The sequence below is a fragment of the Ictalurus punctatus genome, chromosome 9, assembly GCF_001660625.3.
Source record: "Ictalurus punctatus breed USDA103 chromosome 9, Coco_2.0, whole genome shotgun sequence".
Classification (NCBI taxonomy): Eukaryota; Metazoa; Chordata; class Actinopteri; order Siluriformes; family Ictaluridae; genus Ictalurus; species Ictalurus punctatus.
This window is the reverse complement of record NC_030424.2, coordinates 2,106,594-2,126,694: the sequence shown is the minus strand read 5'-3', so window position 1 is coordinate 2,126,694 and position 20,101 is coordinate 2,106,594. Positions and strand designations below refer to the sequence as shown.

Here is a 20,101-nt window from a genome sequence, read left to right as displayed (position 1 = left end):
ACTGGATATTAAAATCGATTTGTTAATGCACGTCTATTATTTTGCTTTTGACGGGTCAGGGTGACTCTGTAAAACTCCCCCGTGTGTTTATAGCTGGAAACGCGTTTTTGTTTCATTGCCAATTCAGCTAAACCGTATCGTATTGTAACTTGTATTACTTGTTCGCTACATTATCCTTGCAGCTCAGGTTCCAAACTAACGACCCAAACGTCCAACACTAAACACGTCTTCGCTAATCAGCTACATTTGGTACAAGTGAAAAATCGTGTACGTTTATCCTCCTTTTTTTGCACGAAACTATTACTTCTGTTAACGTGTTAGACAATCGCTTTTCTTTTTTGAATGTTCTGGATCCTGCTTTGCTTCCTGGATTAATCGTTATGAGGAGTCCTGGTCTTTTCAGTAGGACATTTATCTGAGGAGGAAGAAAAGAAGAAGAAGCTGAGGATATTTTTGGTGTGGTTGCACTTTGGGAACAGTCTCTGTGTGTGTATATGTATATATTTTTTCCTCTCTGTTCGGATTGTTTGACATACTGTGATCGAACCTTACGAAGGTTTAGGGATTACTTTAGAACGACTGAGGTAGTCTTGCTGTGAGCGTAGTTCGAATCGCGTCGTCGTTCTGAATAGATCTCGTTAACGAGTGGTTTCCTCGTGACGGAATAACTTCTTCCACGTTTATAAAACGTCGCCGTTATCAGTTTGTTTACATCACGAGCCAAACTCATCACATCTCTAATGTCTGTGGTTCTCTTTAAGCCTTAAAAACGGTTTCCTGTGCAGGACTTCAGCACACTTTAAAAGTTCCAAAACTAGAGGGGTTTGTTTGTCTTTTTTTTTTCCTTCTTACAGTTGTTCTCATTAATAATTTTATATAGTGCATCTCATGCATTTATAACGCAGCTCAAATATAGTGCTTTACAGTATCTATCAAACACGCATTATACAAATAAGTAAATATACTAAACTTTAATTTACCAGATCAGTTTCACTTTGAGTTAAAAAAAGAAAATAACTCCAACTATTTTGAAAATAAATAAATAAATAAATAAATTAAGCGCTAAAGTGAAGGGACGTGTTTTGAGCTGCTTTTTAAACGTTACAGCTGGAGCCTGATGAATGTTGATGGATCACAAATTCCATCTGTCCGGGAATGGTTTTTTTTTTTTTGGTTCTTATAGCCTGTATGACACGCAGAGATGTACGGATAACGTAAGCTTTAAACACAATAAAAGACTTCTTGAAACCTGGTGTGGATGTGGTTGATGAACGCTGAGCTGGACCTTCTGTACCGCAGAATACGTGGATCTGGGAGGGGAGGGGGAGAGAAAACAAACACGGCAGATTAACTACATCATATTTAAAGCTGTACTTGTTAAAATGTAATTTTATTAACCTACACGTCGTCTTTTTTTTTTTCCTCGCTTTTTCTTCCATCGCCTTGCTTCGAACAGCCATCGTTCATAATTCTCGATTCTGATTGGTCGGATGTTGATTCGTTTTTCTGGAAGTGCAGCTACAACTCCCTCGCTTATCGATGCGCTCGTTCACAGGAGACCTGTGATCCAACACTAATAATGAGTGGATTTAAAAATGTTATTTAACAAAATAAACACGTAATTTTTGATATTTCAAGGTTTCTCTTTTCGGTAACATGACATGCTGTCGTCTTAACTTCACGAGAAGGGGGTGGGGAAAGAGCGGCTGGTGAAAGGGAAAGGCTGCTATAACGTGAGTGAGAACGGGAACCGACTTGATCTTCGGACGTTTCACGATATTGACGTAACTACAAGCTACAAGTCATTTGTTAGTAAATACATTTTAAAAAATAAAAATAAAAAAAGTAACACCAGTGTGATTTCCCAAGCATAAGCGTAACAAAATACTGGTAACACTAACTGTACTTTAACCATGTCATGTCTTAGCACAGCCCAACCCCTTACTTATTCCACAGCAGGTTGAATACTCAAATCTGATTGGTCAGAAGGTGTGCGTTACTTTCATAAACACGGCACCGGTAGTTCCGTCTGTAACGTGAAGCGGGGTTAAGCTGAACGCGCTCGTTGTAATACGTTATCGTTGCTATAGTAACGGCTCATACCCAGGAACTTATACGGTGCACGCTCCACATAACCTAACATAATGACAAATAAACGTTAAAGTATAGCCGTTCAATCTTAAATGTAGCTCTCATCTGCTCATTGTGCCACCCGGCTAGCTTTAACTTCCTGCGTTGTTTCGCTTTTGAAGATTTTTAGTCAGAACGGCTCGCGTTTACGTTAGCGCTGTTAGAAGACTCCTTGATCTATACCTCTCTCAAAATCCTTCATCTCTCCACGAACGTCTCCTTGGTGGATTCCATCAGGACTATGCAGAAACCTCTCTCTCTCACTCTGACGGACAGATTAAAATCCCCCGCCGTTTTCACCTGAAGACGTTAAGGTCCTCCGCGACACCGTCTGTCGTTTTTGACGGTGACATAAGGTCACGGGTCCATTGTCTTCCTCCAGTGATGAGAACAAGGCTTTGGGTTTTACCTAATGTATTTTTTTTTTTTTCTTGCCCCTTACCACCATTACAAATTTATAAAAGAAACATTATCTTGAATCATTTAATTCGGGGCAATTAAATTATGAAATACGGCATTCATTATTCATGGGCTTGGAGATAAAAAACCCCCTTTAATCCTTGAATAGATTATTATAATGGGCAGGAGGGTGGGCAGTGGTAAACGGGGGCAGCGCCGCACTTGTCCGGTGTGGTTAGGAGTGCTCGCGTCACATCTGAGAGCAGGAGTGTGCGCTGCCTCCTCGGCCTGCACCAAAGTAATCCGGCTCATGAATAAAACACCCGCTCTATTAATATACACTGCATACGAGTGCATTTGAACGGAAACCCTATTGTCACGCGCGTATTTACCGATATATCCGAGAACGCAAAGCTGTCGGGGCGGAGGGTCGGAGGTCGGCGTGTGTGTCCGAGTCCCGACATCAGATGTTTACGTGAATCCGATTCCCTGTTTTGACAAAGTGTGATCTGACAGCTGAGTGAAAAGGGTCCCCCCCTCCATTTTCATTGAGCCAAGTTCTCATCATTGTGTATTAATGGAAGTTCTTCTGCAGTTCAGGGGCGGGTTACGTCAGGTCGCCATGTACGTCGGAAATAACTTTACGCGTTCATCTTCAGGAATCGGGAGTCTTCTCGGGAGTCTTCTCATTGGCATCCATTTTACAGTGTCGTGGGAGAAACAGTGACACTTTCCAGCCAAGGTGTGGCAGCGTGACATCACAGCATGATTTCACCACAACGGTGATTAAGTTACAACGACGACAACAAACAATTCCGTATGAGCAGATCGTATACCATTCGAAGACGTTTCATAAACCTGTTTGTGGAGCGGTTTCCATACAAGTCCTTCTACAACCCTCGGATCGATTAAAGGTTTTTCAAGCATTCAAAAGTGCTTTGATGAGTAATTATGATGATGCTATGCATGTAATTTAAAACAAAAAAAAAAAAGAAAAAAGTTATGTTGCTTTTGTTTCACAATAGAACAGCTGGCCACTTTCGGTGCTACCACGGCACTACAGCTTGCCGTTACCACGTAACCGCCGAAGCGTGAGAGAACTGGAAACGTGTGTAGGTGTAGTATCGCCGCAAACCACAGATCAGGCTGCGTGCGATTAAATTTGGCGTCTTTAACGGGTGAAAATCTTATGATTACAGTGAGAACAGTAAGTAGAGCCCTTAATAGCACTGAAAGTCTTAAGGCTGTCACAGTAGCGGTTGGAGCGTTCTCCGCTTTGGGCGGCGCTTTGAGTCTGTAAAGGTGAGATGTTGTTGGACTGTACACGGCCTGTGGTTTCTTGCAGACCGTTTAAAATGGTTCTCATGCTAACAGTAACATATAAAAAGCGCTTGAACTGCAACGGCACCTGCTGACTGTTTGTTTGAAGTGGTCGCCATTAAGCATTCGTACTTCCTCTCGTCTCCTGCACGTCAGCTGCGTTTCTCTCGAGAACATCGACTTTTCAGGAGGTATGAGGTGCAGTCTAAACATCTACCGTGTACTGAAATGATTCACGGTTTATAAATGAACATTCTAAAGGCCTGGATTTGCTTTTCTGTAAAGTGTGCGAATTTATTTAAAGACATTACTGACTGTAGATCAGAGCTGCCAGTGCTACGTGTGTGTGTTCAGGGGGTTGTATGTGTGGGGGGGGGGGAACTAAATGGCATATTTATGTGGTGTGTGAGTGAGAGATCATGAGAATTAAATGTTTCAGACAGAGGAAAAAGATAAATAGAGATGAATATTTGTATCCATAAAACATCCAGAGCGTACCATCATTTTGTCCAAATAAACCATCGCTCTATCGATCCAACCATCCACTTGTCCAATGAACTATTCATCCATCCAATCAACCATCCACCCATCAATCATCCACAAGTCCAATCAACTATCCATCCATTCATCCTAACAACCCATCCATCCAATCAACCATCCGCAAGTCCAATCAACCATACAGCCTTTAATTCATCCATCAATCCATTCATCCCTCCATCCAACTACCAAAATCCACCCACCCAACCACTCTTCAAATCTACTAACCATCCTTTCATCCATCCATCCATCCATCCATCCATCCAACCAATCATACAACTAATCTGTCCAATTGACAATCCAATCATCCAACTCAAAAAAAGGAACAAGAGATCGTTGCAGAGCTCTTCCTCACCTCACAGCAATAACATCAGACCCAGCTATGAGGTGCGACACAAAGATTAAAGGCAGAATTGTATGTAATAATAATAATAATAATAATAATAATAATTCCGTAATGAAGTGCTTTGGCCGTCTTCACTTTCTCCTGCTGGACATCCTTTAAAACTAAAAAGGAGCTGACTGGACAAACAGGAGCACTTGCTTTTCTCTCTTCTCTCGCGCTGTGCTGTTTAAGAGTTAAAACCGTGAACTCATACCTACAACGAGAACATGATTTTCTCTTCTGCCCAGCTCATGCAGGGTATCCGAACACAAGTTACTCTTCCTATCAGCACCTCATAGTGAATTATGAACCTCATTTTCCCCCTTTGGCTTTATTTATTTATTTTTTTTTAAAAGTAGCACTTTTTAAGACGTGCTTGTTTATGCACTGCAGGCTTAACTTGGGTAAATATTTGCTGGATATCTGCTCAGAGACCCGCCATCAAAGGTTTTGATTTTTGGCATTGCGTGGCCTCGCATGAACATCTCTCGCCTAAAAACAGCCCCTGTTCTGCTCCCCACTGGCCCAAGCGGTTCTGCTTGAAAGTAGCAGGAGTTCATGCTGCTTTCCTATTCCTTTTCAGTCGCATTTAATTTTTAATCCCATTTAAGGCGACTGGAAATAGTATTTTGCAACAGTGAAACCATTTATAATTGATGCCTTGTCGTAGCGAATGCGGCGGCGTTGTTTAGAAGTCGGCGTGATGTGTGGGAGAACGTGAAACGCGAGTCTCGACACGGAGAGAAACAAGCCCGGGCCGTGCGAGTCCACGTACATGCGGATGGCATATCCGTGTGGCGCCTTACATCCGTTGTAGACGCTAATATAACCGTACATCTAGAAAAAATCTGGGAGAGAGATTCTCACAGGGGAAAATTTATTTGATGGCTCATTCTGTACTAGTCTTGTGTTCGTCCGATGAAATGCTCTCTAGAACATACATGTCTCACCCCTGGGGGGTGACAGTAATACTGTAGGTCTTACTCTACAGTACCAGTGTTTTACCAACTTGGGGCTGATTGGAAATGCGATCCATCTTTATACACCGATGGTGCTTCCGTGTTTTATCTACCATTCAGACCTTCTGGTAACGACCTGAAGCTCTTGGTCACTTCAGGTGCTGCTGAAGCTAACAAACATGTATGGCACAACTCCAAAAAGACACCACCACATGGGCTCCCATTGTCTAGACTATCGTTCTGATTAAAGTGGACAGGCGTGGGTGAAGGCAGCAGTGGGGGGAAAAAAAAAACCTTCACAGTTAAACAAAGGCTCCTGCTAAGCTATTCAGTGTTCTCCATATTTAGCATGTTCGCTAAGCTACCATCAATTAAGTTTAGATCCAGCAGGATCCAACGCAAATAATACTGGCTGTCAAACTTGTCAACATGAAATCATTCGGACTTCCTGTTTAAAGAAAAAAAAAAAAAAAAGTGCGTCGATATACGGAATCAAATCTGGAGGAAGAAAATGGAGACTGTCCGTCCGGATCTGTAACACGTAGACCCAATAGACTGCAAGACTGTCTCAACTCTATGTTTTTGTTTTTTTTCCCTTCATGTGTGCCTCCTGAGTTATATAGTAATATCGGAGAGAGAGATGGTGCGTCCATCCCTGCAGAGTTGTTAATTCTCGTCGCCCCGCACCGGCGCGAGAGAGGGGGACATCATTCTCTATTCTCGCAGGTCAGAGTAGGAACAATTAAGTGTGGAGGGCGCGGGGGGCGCCGCCGAGCGCCGGCCGACAGTTGATGAATGTGCGGGCAGGCTGCATGTGACAATATGCAGACAAGCGAGATCATTTGCAAATGGATGCAGGGAGACAGAAAAAAAAAAAAGAAAGAGAGAGAGAGAGAGAGGGCTCGACGGAGAGGGAGGCAAAGTCAGGGGGAAGGGGCTTTAACCCTTTCTGGGCATGTCTTTCAAGGAGAAAGGAGGTGGTTTGAGGGTAGCGACACGCCATTTATCGGGGACGCGGATTCGACGCTAATATGCGGATAAAAGAAACCGTTTACATGAAAATCGGTCAAGAGATCATCGTCGTATCGAGATTCAAAGCAAAGCTGACGTTCAAGACGCTTTCTCATTTGTACTCCGAGGCTGTAGTCGTGGATGGCGCGGTGGGAAAACCCCTCTTCCTGTTAAGAGCGGATGGTTAGGTTGATGGGTAAAGGATGATCTGAATGAAATCAAAGCCCATTAACCTGCTAGTGATGGAATAAGGAGCAGCGCTAGGGAGTCAAACTTCCCATTAATCACGCTCTCTTGTGATATGTTAATCCGACAGCATCTATATTTAATGCCGGGAAGACGGGAAGACGCGAAGACGTTCTTTTCCGTCTGTCAGCGATGGAACGGCCTTAAATAGGCTAATGCAGGACCATCTGCTTATTCCTGTAGAACACACTCATTCTGCATGCGCTAATAAAAAAAGAAACATGTTCAAAAACAAGTGTCCTTGTCCCTCATTTGTATGCGTGCGGATTTGCCCGGACTCCTGCTTCACACGCATGTAAGATATGTAAGATACATAATACTGTCCTTGAGGGCCAAACCCTCCCCCATGATGAGTGAAGAAGGACAGGCAAATGAGGCAGCACGGATGTGTAAAGGTGGGTGGTAGGGCTGAGATCTCGCTCTCGGAGAGAGCCCAAGCGCGAGACAAAGGCACCACCAGCCCGGCTTCCTCCTTCACCTCTGCAGCTCTTAATTGACCTCGGGGTGTAAAATGAGCTCTAGACTGGAGCTTCACTTAAGGATCTGACATGTAGATCAATCATGGCGTTGATCCTAACAGCCTTAACAAGGTGCGTGTCTGTGACTCGGAGGACGTCTCCGGCAGCTCGTGGCCCCCTCTCCCTCCCTGTCAAAGCCTGCGAGCGTGGCGCTCTGCTGAACCGGGTTGTTATCCGTTCTTCCTGTGAAATAGGTATGAACAGCCACTGATCGTTAACAAAACGATCACGATTATGTAATCTGATTGGTCAGAAGGTGCGGATTCATTTCCTGTAATGGCAACGACGACAGGAGGCTCAGTTACAAATCACAGGTGTATATTAAAATGCTTGTACTAATATTGTTTCTATAACAACAAGAAGTAACAACAGGGACTTGCATTTAAAAATGTGTGGATGTGTTGACATTTTCTGGGAGGATATGTTTATTCAGCATTCATGGAAGGAGTCTCCAGTGTCGGCGCTTTGTAAACAGTCAGAGGCAAGACTGTAACCAAGTTTTCCGACATGGGAAAGTCTTTCCTGTTTGTCGGTAAAATGACAAGCTGATTGTTTTTGGTCTTAACTATTGGGGGGGGGGTTAAGAGTGGCTGGTGAAGGAGTGACTCTTTTTAGCTACTATAACAAGCGAACAGGAACAGACTTATAGACATAATTATGATCATCACCATCATCATTAACACAAGTTTGGAAGTAGACAAGAAGATGGATCACTGATGCTTTAAGGCTTGTTTGAAGATGGATGACACTTCGCCAAGTTCCAGCCCAAAATGTGGCTGTATCTGCCAGGAGGTTAAAACTTACCCATAGATGGCTCCTTTAATATCGTCCTCAAATATCCATCCAAATAGATATAGAAAACATTCAAGGATGCAGAATTATTGTTCTGCATTGACCACTCCAGAATCCATATTTGCTCCCAAAAAAAAACCTGCCTATTAAAAGACGGCATACGTATGCACGGACACACACTGAAAATCTATTCTATGTTCGACAATCACGTTAAACATCATAGAGAGACCACCCACATAAGCAATCCATCCTTCCATCCACCCATCTAACCAATCCATCCACCCACCCAACCATCCATCCACCCACCCACCTAACCAATCCATCCACCCACCCACCCACCTATCCATCCATCCACCCACCCACCTATCCATCCATCCACCCACCTAACCAATCCATCCACCCACCCAACCATCCATCCATCCATCCACCCACCTAACCAATCCATCCACCCACCCAACCATCCATCCATCCATCCACCCACCTAACCAATCCACCCACCCACTTAACCAATCCATCCATCCATCCATCCACCCACCCACCTACTTAACCAACCCATCCACCCACTTAACTATCCATCCACCCACCTAACCAATCCATCCACCCACTTAACCAATCCATCCATCCACCCAACCATCCATCCATCCACCTAACCAATCCATCCATCCACCCACCTAACCAATCCATCCACCCACTTAACCAATCCATCCACCCAATCCATCCATCCACCCACCCAACCAACCAACCATCCATCCATCCACCCAACAAAATCCATCCATCCATCCACCCACCTAACCAATCCATACACCCACCTAACCAATCCATCCACCCACCCAACCATCCATCCACCCACCCACCTAACCACCCACCTAACCAATCCATCCACCCACCCACCTAACCGATACACCCACCCACCTAACCGATCCATCCACCCACCTAACCGATTCATCCGTCTAGCCACCCACCCACCTAACTGATCCATCCACCCACCTATCCATCCATCCGTCTAGCCACCCACCCACCTAACCATCCATCCGTCCGTCTAGCCACCCACCCACCTAACCATCCATCCGTCCGTCTAGCCACCCACCCACCTAACCATCCATCCATCCGTCTAGCCAGCCAGCCACCCACCTAACCATCCATCCACTCACCCACCCACCTAACCACCCATCCACCCAACCATCCATCTAACTACCCACCAAACAATCCATCCACTCACACACCTGCCTGCCTCATTATTTAGGGCCATGTCATAAAAAAACATCACATTTGTCCTGCCAAACTGCCTCATAAGGGGGGGGGGGGGGGGGGGGGGGGGGCAAAGTCTAAATTAAATTAGATCGAGACAAACTAATATGGCATTTTATTTTTATGAATAATTAGTGGCGTGAAAGTCCCAAGTGGCCTCGCCTTGAAGTGAAACAAACTTCTAATGCTCTTAAGATTGTCTGCCATTTTTTATTTATGGCATTTTTATATACTTTGTTGTCTCGAGATCCCTTGAAAATACTTCATTGTATCTGATGCGGGCTTCCTGTAATAGAATTCTGGCTGGTGTTCAGAGCTGGCGCGGTCGTTGTTCCTGCACTGTGTGTTTTTCTAATAACCAAAGAGTATTACAATCTCTTCACTTGTACACAGACAGAAGGGGGTAAAAATGAATTTGTGTCTATCTTGAGATCAATATATATACGAGGAAGAAACTGAAAACGGCATGCTGGAGCGGCGAGAGACAATATTTGGAAGTGTGTGTCTGGGTTTTTTTTTTTGACGTCTCGCGAGCCGGATTTTTCTGACTTTCACATGAACAAAACAACTCCTAGAGCACGGAGCACGGAGTGGGTGGAGACGCTCGTTCTTTACGGAGTGCACTTCAAGCCTACAAGTTCCCTACTTCCTGTTCCTGCTTCCTCATTAACCAAATCATTTGAGCTTTTTTTTTAATCCATCTTTTCATATTATGGTTTGACATCCCGCTTCCTGGATCATTCACACATTCCACCGTTCCACCTACCTGCATGTTTTTGGGAGGTGGGAGGAAACCAGAGAACCTGGAGGAAACCCACACATCACCAAGACATGACTTGAGTAACTCATGATTGAATCGCTGACCCTGAACTGGTGAGCTGCGAGGCAGTAGCGCCACCCATGGCACATTTTTTTTTTTTTAAATATACAAAACTCCATTTATATGTAAATCATATTAGGTAATATAGCACTAGATTATAATGGACAACTGGTATATGTTCAAAAGGTCAAGTTTAAAATCTGAATATTTATACAGAGAAGCTATGCGTGCATGTCCTTGACCTCTAACCGACCCAATCCAGTCACACACTCAGACCTGCGGACGCTCTTAGGACAAGAAAACACATGGTTAAATGCTAGCTGTAATAGCTAGCTGTGTAACTAATTTCTGCCCCTAGTGGTCTGGTCCTGGTATTGCAAGCTCAACATTTTTTCTGAAGGTTGTTGTGGTTTGGGTTAATGTTTTGCTAATGTATTGCACAGCTCTGGGTCACATATTGAAAAGGCAGCAACGTATTTTTTATTTATCTCAGATTCACCTATCTTACATTTAAAAAAAAAAAAAAAAAAAAAAGATAAACTGCACAGAAGCAGAAAAGACTCGGAAGATAAACGCTCGAGTACTTTGTAATACACGCTGCTGCATCTTACCCGGAAATGTTCTGGTTATTCGCTATGAATTCAGGCGGAACATTGCTGGGAAATGCACTAGAAACTTCCCACTTATTCTGAGTCCGGCTCATCGTGTTCCACAAATTGCTGGAACGTTTTCTGTTGCATGTATGAAAGGGGTTTTTATAGATGAGCCTCCTCTATATCTCACCCTCCGCCTTCTCTCTTCTCACATATCCCACTTCTTTTTTCTTTTCTTCTCTCCCCCCCTCTGCATGATCTTCAGACAATTGTCCTGACAGCGAAGCTAGTTGGCCGGCTGGAGATCCGGCGTGCCACAACCCATCTCGTCTTGAGCGCCGCTCGCCTCTCCGGTGTGTCCACCTGAGCGTCCAGCTCCTGTCATTCCTCCACCGGTCAGCCCGAACACCGCACAACTTTGTTTTTAGGTCAGGATGGAGGGAACGGGTGAGTGGGTGACGGAGATGCGTTCCGACACCGGAGCATCTCCTGGTGTAGGGCTGACTGCGGAAAGTGCACTTCGCCGGTGAAATCCAAATTGAGCCTCACTTATGTTCTCATATATAAAAAATACAATAAAAACCGAGTGTAGAACGCGACACTTCCAGAGAAACCGGATGTTTCATTCTAATTAATGAAATCATTTATGCATTGAAGGGCTAACCAAGTTTCCAAATAGGAATATTCTAACAAGACGGTGCTAGTTAAAGATACACAGACTGGAACCCACACATACCATACGTCCTTATTCATATTTTTTCCGATTTAATGCACTAAATATTCCACATATAAAACAGATCCTCTCACGGAGCGCCTTCGAACTAATGGAATGATTCGGGGGAACAATATACATGTCTAAGTGTATACCTGAGCAGTAAAAGGTTAGTTCTTGCTCAATTGCTTACCGATGAATTTCTGGCATATTTGAGACTTAAACAATCTTTTTTATTCATTTTCATTTCCCCCCCTCACAGTAAAGGTGATCGTTCAGCCAGAAGAGGGCAGTGGTAGGCAGTTAATGTGCGAGAGCATAATTAATGAGACGTGTCTGACCTGTGATCCGCAGCAGCAGGGACAGAGAACTCGGAGCGCGACCTGGTCAATACGCAGAACGTCTCGAAACGCGATTCCAGCTGCACGTTGCTGTGCCGTGTCAATGTGCTGAATCTAATCATGCTGTAATCTCGTTTTGGGAGGAGATATGACAGATATGCTGCGAGCCATGACGCGCGTGTGTGCTGTATTTGTGTTCGGCACCCCCCCCCCCCCCCCCCTTTTTTTTTTAGGGCTTGGTGCATCATGTAATCTTCTGGCGAGATTGATTTTAATTCCAGATAGAGGATGGATCGGAGAGATAATCGCGATTCCGCCTATGCTAATTTATCAGTCACCTCTGCATAATTAAGGGCAGGTGTACTATTGATAACGGATTAACGTTTGCTCACGTGCGAGGCAGTACATTTCCACTACATGCAGCATGCTTTCGGGGCTGAAAAGGTCAACTGATGGATCTGTACATCTCTCTATAAACCTGCTGTCTCTCTGTGTCCTGCACCGGGGACGACATTGAGATGGCTGATAACGTTCAGTGATGGCGAGGCCCTTCTCCTTTGATCCTGCGGTGATGAATTGAGCAGCCGGAGAGGGAAAAAACGTGAAACAAGCAGATAGGAGCGAAAGAAGAGGCCGAATTAAGGTCCTGTGGAGACGGCGGGGTGAGGCAGCTGCGGAGAAAGGGGGACGTGGCCGGGTCTGCGAGAGCCAACGCACAGCCGGGAGCACAGAGCCGGCGGCGATAAGGGAAGCTAGAACTTAATCTTCTAAAGTGCTGATGGAGCTGGATGGGAAGCAATAAGGCCGGAACTGCCGCTTCCCAAAGAGGACACCATTATTCAACATCGGCAAGCGTGTCTGGATAAAAGCCGTGCGCGTGCGAGTGTGTGAGCGCATCTACATGTGTGCGAACATGTGTTTCTTTATGTATTATGTATCCCCAAAAGCGCTAATCTCCACATACACTGAGTGCTGAACTGTTTAAAGGAGCAGTCTGTATTTTTTCAGAGCCCTCTGCTGCCTGTGAGATGAATTGCAATAAAACTGCAACGAAAGCATTAACAAACTTTTCCTCCACCCAAGTAATTCTCTTGTACTCTATATCTAAAATGTGCACACCTCATGAGTTGCCTTATAAGGTAACGTGTGTGTGTGTGTAAGTAAGCAGGTCTGTTTTGTCTGGCAGGGAAGGGGCGGGGCTTATTTCAGGGCCAGAAAAATGTAACGTGAAGCCCGACACGATCCGTTGCTGGACAATATTGAAAAATAGAAGCAAAGTGTCTGCTGTTTGCGATTCATGTTGCTTTTCGAAATAAAGTATTTGCACCTGCATTAAAGGAAGAATCCATCTTGAATGACTTGCAATAATCTTTAGAGTCTTTAATGGCATCCAAGATTAATTTTGTAATGAAATCCCGAGTTTTCGCTTCAAATTCTATCATCGACGTGTTAGTCTATTGTTTATTTATTTATTTTTTTTTTACATTTATGGTCCCTTAAGGGTTCCCTACATTACCCACAATGCCACTCTTCTACCTCCTATTAAACAGGGACTATAAATTGTAAGCATCTTTGACCAAACTGCTCCGAATTCACTTAAGGAAGTGTCGTTATTGAGAGTAAATTCTAATCATTCTAATTCAACGGCCATTTAAAAAAGGTGAAATGAACTCACCTAAACTTCACGGTCTGTCCAGAACATCCGTTTTTCTTCTGGCCGCTGGCCTCGCTTCAAGTCTTTACCGTCTCTTTGTGACGTCAGAGCCGCACACAACCTCAAACTTCTCACAGGAATAACAGAAACATAACACCAAACAACAAATTAGCAGCAGAATCAATAAACAACCCGAAAATCTCTCATTATGAACATATTTAATGTGTTTCCTTTAATACAGTAGACCTGGTATGGCAGGTCGTGTCTACTACGGTCTACACTTGCAGGTTGAAGGTTAACTTCAACACGTCCTGGCAAGTCATTCACACGCAAAAATATTGGCACCCACGGCTCATCACAGCACTGTATGAAACACTCGCGCGGCGGCCATGACAGGAGCAAAGCCAGTCACGTGACTCTAACGTTTGACTTTCGTTAAAGCAAATATTTACATTTAACCACGCTACAACAAAACAGAAACAATATATAATAATACATTAAAGCTGCTAACTAACTAATTAGTAGGTTTCACTAAGCGAAGTTATTCCACTTACCAACCTGAGTTCGTTGTCAAGGAAACACCAGAAGTAAAATGGCGCAAGTAAATAAACAAAACAAATATTACCTCATTTTGTTTGCTTTCCTCTTTCTCTTCGCTTTTGGTCTCCGATTTGCATGTGTATAACAAAAAAATGTCTTTCCGTACTTTGCTAAATATCTCCTTCTCTGTTAGAAACAAACTTCAATTAAGCACAGCGGCGTAACTAGCCACCATTAGTGACGTCTGAATCACGTGACCACGTTAGACTCGTCCTATTGGATATCGCGCGACCTCATATGTCTCTAAAAGAAATCGGGAAAATGGCGGATTTAGGGTAAAATAATGCACCGTTTCATTAGGAAGGAGTCTAAATTGAATGCAATGTTGCAGCGCAATTAAGAAGAAAAAAAGAGATTTATTTATCGTTTATTGACTACTTCCACAATGCGGAAGTAAGAAGTAGCACCGATGTGACGTCACCACCACCACCACCACCGTGGTAGCCCCGACCCTAAACATTAAGCCCCGCCCCTAAACCTTAAGCCTTGCTACTACTACTACTACTACTACTACAACTACTACTACTACTACTACTACTAATTATAATAATAATAATAATAATATTAATAATAATATGCATGTCCACATGTATTGTGCATTTTTCCATGCAAGGCTGCTGCTACAAATTTGTGGTTAAAAATAATGTGTAAACAGAAAGTTTAATGATTTATTATGTTTTAATAATATATCTAAGTAATTAAAATTCAGTTTAAAAATGTATTCGAATAACTAGAGGGTTTTTTTTTGTAAGGATAATTACATTTCATTTATAAGGATCATTTAATCATTTCATGATCAATTATTATAATTTCATTTGTTTCTTAATTAATTTCCTTATATATATGCACACAGATTTTAGAATAAACAGTATAATTTGTGTTGTTAAAAATGACACTTTTTTTCCCTCACTTTTTTTTCTTTTCTTTTCTTTTTTTTTAACCCACCCCCACCACCACCATCATCTTTTTCAGAGGGCAATACAGACTTTGTTAGTAGAGTTGTGTTTTTATTAGTTTTATTATTATTATTATTATTATTATTATTATTATTATTATTGTTGTTAAAGCAACCCCAAGACAGAGATATAGAGAGAGAGTAATCAGATAGAAGGGCAGAAAAAAAAAGTTTGAGAGAGTTTTTCATATATTGCGTGGCAAATTGTGAGCACGGTGATTAGCATTATTCATTACATCAATATTTTATTTTTGTCCAATTCTTGCAACGTTACTATCTCACCTTTTCTCACCTATCTCACCCCCCCCCCCCCCCCCCCCCCCCCACACACACACACTCTGTCTCTTCCTCAGGGCCTTATACTGTACAGACCTTATACAGAGATTCAACAAACCCCAAACTGGGATGAAACGCTATCACACAAGATGCTGGCGTTTCTGCTGGAGATCTGCACATCTCCTTCTCCATCCTTTAATCCGTGCGAGTTGTCGGCTCCAGCTCTTAGCGTGTAGGTCTCGTCGAGCCTCGGTGCGAGTGCGGAACGTGAACTCCACAGATTGTGCTTACACGTTGGAGGTTCTGCTTGTAGATGGAGCTAGAAGTATTAAAAGCTTATGAAGTTCTGTGAGTGAGTGTATCCCAGCTTATCTGATTAGTCTCTCTGATAGGACGCCCCTCACCCATACTCGTTTCTCTCTATATATTTTCTATATTTCTCGCTCCCTTTCTCTCTCTCACTTTTCCTTTTGATATTTTTTTCCTCACAAGCTGCTAGCTTCAAGTGATGTCAGGCCTGGCATTGTTTCCAAACAGCGCTGTTCCTCTAAACAAAAACAGCCGATTAGATAACCACCTATGGGACGGATAAGAGAAAAAAGGCCAGGACTGAAAAGGTAGCTAATCGTTGTAAATGCGTGTCTTTGGCAGCGTTCAACTTCTCGATCTGATGCCAGGTTTTGCAAGCTGCATTCTCTCTCTCTCTCTCTCTCTCTCTCTCTCTATTTCTCTCTCTCTCTTTCTCTGTCTCTTTCTCTCGGGATCGACCGAATCGGAACTGTATTCAGACTGCCAAGCGAACTGATTTAGTCACACTCTGCTGCCATTTTTCTTTTCAAACAGTCACATGTACTGACTGAGTGCTTGAAAAAGTTGGCACCACTGCTACGAAAAGGGATCACCGAGAGGGACTTCCAGTTTTAAAATGGCCGCCAGACAGGGGATGAACGGAGAGGACATAATAGTCCATCAGGATTCCTTATCGCACACATCATTCTTCTAATATTTCATACCAAAGCGCTGTTGAATTCTTGATTCGGATTGGTCGGGAAGTGCTGATTAAGCAGGTCTGACGGTAGTAGGTTTCTATTAAACGTGCATATTCGCAACACAATTAAAAAAAAAAAAAAACTGTGTAGAATTGTTGTTAGAAGAGTTGTTGTTTTTTGAGTGGGCACAGTTATGTAACCATTTTTTGGAATGAGTCTCCAGTGTCAGAGGTAGAGGTGCGTTTTCCAGCAATGCAAAAGTCTTCAGTCTTGCACTTTGTCTATAACATGTTTTTTTTTTTTTTTGTCTTATTAACTTTAAGAGAGAAAAAAGGAAGAGAAGCTGGTGAGAGAACGACTGTTTATAGCCGCTATAACGTAACCGTTAACAGGAACTAACTCGTTTCATGGGCGCTCCACAACGTTAAACGTATTTAAAGTAACTATAAACGGATAAAGAGTACGACATGGCGTTCTGTAATGAATAAATTAATACACTAATAAATTGCTGGGTTCGAAGAGGCATAAACCACTTTGGAACATGCTGTAAATGGGAAAATATTCAACTTCAGGTTGGTTTTAGTGACCCCGCTTCATCACACCACCCCATCGTTGATTATTTTCCCATAACATAATGATACAGAGTATTTTGCTCCTTATTTTAGACATTTTGTGCCTAAAACCCACACACTGCTCGTTTTATAGTGCACTATTTTTGACAGCACAGCTTGCATGTGAAGAATACCCGGTGCACTTGGCTTCCCTTTTAGAAAAGATTCAAAGTCGAACCCATTTGGACAGGCAGAACCATCTGAGAAACCCCTGAGGAACCTTTTTTGTCTGAGTGAATGTGATTCTTTTTTTTTTTTTTTACATACAATGAATTTTCCAGATGATTCGTTTTTCGATTGATTCATTGATTTTCACGATTACTTTTTCCCATGAGAGTTTTTGTTCACTCGACTCGTTTCTTTTCATACGATTCACGTTTTCACACTAGAGTTTCTTTTCACCCGACTCATTTGTTTTCACACGATTCCTTTTTCACATGTGATTTCTTTCTTTCGACAAAACTCAGTTATTTATACAATATTCCCCCCCCCACGACTCATTTTCCACGTGATATTTATCACGTGACTCATTTATATCTACACGTTTCATTTATCACGTTATTTATTCTCCACGAGTCGTTTATTTTCATATGATTCCATTTCTGCGTGTGATTTTGATTTATTTCCACGTCATTCGTTCGTCATGTTTTATAAATTTCCCCCAACTTCATTCATTTATTTATACAAGATTCATTTTCTCCAACATGATTCTTTTTTTTTTTTTTTTTTTTTTTTAACAATTCATTTCACGATTTTTCCCTACCATATGATTCACTTATTTTCAAATGATTCATTTTCTCACACGTCACTTTCTCACCTGATTCATGTATTTCCATACTATTATTACTATTATTATTATTATTATTATTATTACTATTGCATTTCTCCCAGATGATTCGTTTATCTTTACATGTTAAACTTAATAGACATTGACATGGTTTCATGGTTATTTGTTTTCAGATTATCTCTCAGATGATCTGTTGGTTTTTTTTTTCTCCACATGATCTCCTATTGCTCACGTAATCACATGTAAAAAAAAAACAACAACCCCAAAACAACAACAACAACAACAAAACCCCCCAAAACATAACCACCTCATGTATACAGTCTATAATGTGATTATTTCCAATTTTCCAATTGTCATCACGCTCTCAGGGAAAACAACAAAGAAATGAAATATAAAACGATAAACGACTATAGTCTTCCCTTCGATCAGTTATACTTATTAACAGCGTAGTGATTATTAGGACGTTTATTCCATTTAAAAAAAAAAAAACAACCTCATCAAAAACAAGTAATAATTTATTTAGACATAAACAGTACTCAACGCTCTTTAAGGTCAGGGAGTGAACTTTTATCGTGTTTATAAAAGTGATGCTTTCAAAAAAGACTTGAATATTATTATAATAATGTTTTTGGCCTAGATGTTTTTCATACACTTTAGGCTTTGGAAATAGAGACGATCATAGGTATTAATATTAGACACAAACCTAATAGAGTTGAATAAATGAAACAGCTCACTCAGGTTCTATCATAGCATGTGTGAAATCGAACCATGACATAATCAGTGGATGATCCATGATGATCTGGTTTTGTTGGGTTTTTAAAAAATATATACTTTTTATTTTTGAAATACTATAGAATACACACTAGATCACTATATTACACTGTTTTCTAGATCTGTTAGGTATATATAGATGGCAGGTAAAATGAGGAAGATCACTGCATGTGTGTGTGTGTGTGTGTGTGTGTGTGTGTGTGTGTGTCTAATTCAAGCCAGTCTTGTGGTTCACATCTGACATGCAGCTAGCCAACAGAGGGTACTGTTGCATTACAAGTCAAGTACACCTGAAAGGCCAAAGCAGCGAAGATCTTAAAACAGAGCGATGATCTGAAAATCTGACTGCAACCATTTCGTGTCTGTTTTTATTCTTTTCGAGTTCACTTATTTAATCGTTTTTTGATTTTGACATTAACACGCAAAGGTGTCACACGATCATTCGAGGCGATCGTTGTTAAAGACTTTCAGTCTTCTCACCTGTATTGATCATGCATCGGAGGCTGAAACGAATCAACCAAAAGACATTATGAACGATGAATTATATTACAATTTCAGATCATACGCTGTTATTTAATCTCTTTTCAATGACTCCTGAGGCAGCAAAGATGCATTCGGTTAACCAACTAGCAAACAAAAAAGCTTGGTGTGTGTATATATATATATATATATATATATATATATATATATATATACATATGTGTGTGTGTGTGTGTGTGTGTGTGTGTACATGAAAGATATTTTAGAATTCTGAATGTTTAATATTTTCCTATTCACATTCATTTACAGTTGCTTTGAAATTGTATAGAAGATGGAAATGGATTGACGCATAAAATAGACAATTTAGAAAAGTAACTGAGAGCGCTCTCTCTCTCTCTCTCTCTCTCTCTCACTCTCTCTCACTCTCTGTGGGTGTGTGTGTGTGTGTGTAATAAAATTCACAGCTGTAAGACATTTGCTTTCACATTTTAGTAGATTCGGTGGCCACAGAAACGCCGTAATGCTCATTTAACCCTCTACAGCATGAAGGGGGTTACAGTTTTTATTACTTGAATTAGTTCAAGTAATACAAATATATAAATGGGGGGGGGGGGGGGGTGGTTAGTCTGTAAATCGTTGCTGTATGGAAAGTATCATGTAGTCAAAAATTACACAAAATGTTAAATCGGAGATTAATGAATCGTTTCCGTACGGCAAAACCGTGCAGTGAAGGGGGTTAAGAGACGTCCCTTTGGCTTTATATTCGGAATCTGGTCACCCCGTGGTATCTGATATCAGCACAGAGTTGTGGAATAAGAATGTAGTCTATAGGGGAGTGAAAAGTTGAAGTCCTTTAGATACTCTTGAACGAGGAAAGACGATGAAAAGACACTCCACTGATGCGTATACACCCAGTCCAAATGTGTATAAGAAATGAGTACACACACACACACACACACATATCATC

At 41.9% G+C, this 20,101-nt stretch overlaps 1 long non-coding RNA gene across 1 annotated transcript; it reads right to left on the bottom strand.

Moving 5' to 3' along the window:
* Nucleotides 1-78: 78 nt before the first annotated feature.
* On the bottom strand, nt 79-14,511 carry LOC108270324 (uncharacterized). The gene is made up of 4 exons (XR_001813673.3): nt 14,291-14,511; nt 13,687-13,792; nt 1,403-1,560; nt 79-1,310 (listed from the first exon to the last, which is right to left on the bottom strand). It is a non-coding gene; the product is annotated as an uncharacterized LOC108270324 (long non-coding RNA).
* Nucleotides 14,512-20,101: the final 5,590 nt, after the last annotated feature.